The sequence below is a fragment of the Carlito syrichta genome, unplaced genomic scaffold (genome assembly GCF_000164805.1).
Source record: "Carlito syrichta isolate Samal-C Ts95f unplaced genomic scaffold, Tarsius_syrichta-2.0.1 Scaffold305755, whole genome shotgun sequence".
NCBI classification, from domain to species: Eukaryota; Metazoa; Chordata; class Mammalia; order Primates; family Tarsiidae; genus Carlito; species Carlito syrichta.
Genome location: NW_007249851.1, coordinates 1,231,703 through 1,233,633, shown reverse-complemented (window position 1 = coordinate 1,233,633; position 1,931 = coordinate 1,231,703).

Genomic DNA, 1,931 nt, shown 5'->3' with positions numbered 1-1,931 from the left:
ACTGTCCTAAGAACCTGGAGGGGAGGCAGGGCAGGGGTGAGACCCCGCCCTCCCGGAACCTGGTCCCACGTACCCCCACTCCACAGCCCCTCCAGTCTCAAGGCACTTCTGGGACTCAGACGGGGAGGCCTGGGCTGTGACCCCCAACGTGACCTGCCGGACACACACTTGGGGGCAGGGACGGTCCCCCCCAGGGAGCACAGAACTCCTGTCTGGGACCGGTAGAGGACACAGAGGGCCCCAACCCCTCCTCAGACCTTCCCGACGTCTGACCGCCGCCTCCCCCAACCACCAGCAGCAGCAGGGCCCTCCTCCCCCACCAGCTCTCCCCTCTGGGGCCCCTCAGCGCCATGGAGACCCGCAGGCGGGGCTAAGTCACCCCTCTCCAACCCAGGGCCCCCTCGCACCTGGCTCTGGCAGTGTTTTCTGGCCAGAGGCCCCCACTTCCCTGGTTTGTGCTCCTTTCCGCCGCCTTTTCCGAACTGTGAAGAAACAACTCTCCGCCCCAGCTCCCGCTCCTGCCCTGGTCTGGGTGGGGAACTGAAGTTCTAGCCCATCCCCAGAAGAAGCTAGCCTTCTGGCTGTTGGGGTGGACAGGTCGTGTGCCCTGCGGGGGTCCATGCAAGCAGGACTACCTGGCTCCAGCCCGTCCTCCCACCTGAGATCAGACCCAGGCTGAACTGCATCCCCACCGCCACCCGTCTGCTGGGTGCTCCTCCGGCCACCCCCACACCAGGGAGTGTAGGAAGAGACCTGGCACCCACCCCCCCCCACAGAGAGGTCCGTGCCAGGTGGGCTTCTTCAGGCAGAGACACCCTTAAGCTGGAGTCGGGGCCAGAGGTGTCACCTGGACTTAGGGAAGCATCTAGCACGTGGGGGAAGGTGAGGCTGAACCCGCTTCACGCCCACCCTGACTCACAGGCCTCCACTGCAGTCCTTTCTCACCCTCCCTCAGCACCCCTTCCCTCTCCCGTCCCTCCAGTTAAACGGATGACCAAAGACCTTCTTATGCCAGAAGCAAAAACCAAAACTTTTTGTTGGCTTTTTCCTTTGTCGCCTTCCCAGCACCTGCTCTCCCTGGCCCCAGGCTGGAAGCCCTCCCTCCACTTAAGTTATTGTTTTAAACCAAAGTTTACAGTGTCTGTTGGTGGCCAAGACCCTCTCCCTCCACCCCCCTCCACCCCACCCCGAGGACCCTGGGGCTCCGTGGAATTGGGGTCCTACCCGCCTCCCCTGTGCTCCTGCCCAGCCCGGGGGGAAGGAGAGACTGAGGGGAGGAGGTGGGCTCTCATGCCCTGGGACTGCACGAAGCCCTCCACCCAACCCTGGGCTGCTTCCAGGGGAGCTCTCCAGACCCCTCACTAGGACCAAGTCCCCTGTCACGCTGGGAGTGTGGATTCCAGCAAAAGAGCTGGAAAAAAGTGAGACTCTCCACAGACCCCCTATGGGGGACCCCAACTTAAGGCCAAGGGCTGGGGGTGTGGGATGCTCGTAACCCCCCCAGCCTGGCCCTTTTGCTGAGAAGACTCCTTGGATATTTCCCAAGAAACCCCACATACGCCCCTCACAAGCCGCCCCTTCTGAGAGGCAGGGGGCTCTCTGCCCCCTCCCCCATGTACTCCCCACCTGTGTTACGTTTGACCAGCACAGAAATATTAAACGTCCTCTATTCACCGGGCCCTGTGTGTGTCACCAAGGTGCGGGGGGGGGGGGGGGCACAAAAACAGAGATGACTCCACCCCGGGAGCCTGGGGCAGTGGAGGCTCACGTGAAGTGGTTCCTGTGAGTGCGTGGATGGGCTGAGTGGGCATGCAGAGGTTAGGCATGTGCTACAGGTTTGTATCCAGGGCCTTCCTCCAGCTCCCCTGTTCACCTGTCCCCTCTCTGGTCTAGGGCTCTCCAGCTTCTGTTTCTTCCAGAGTCAGTCCCTT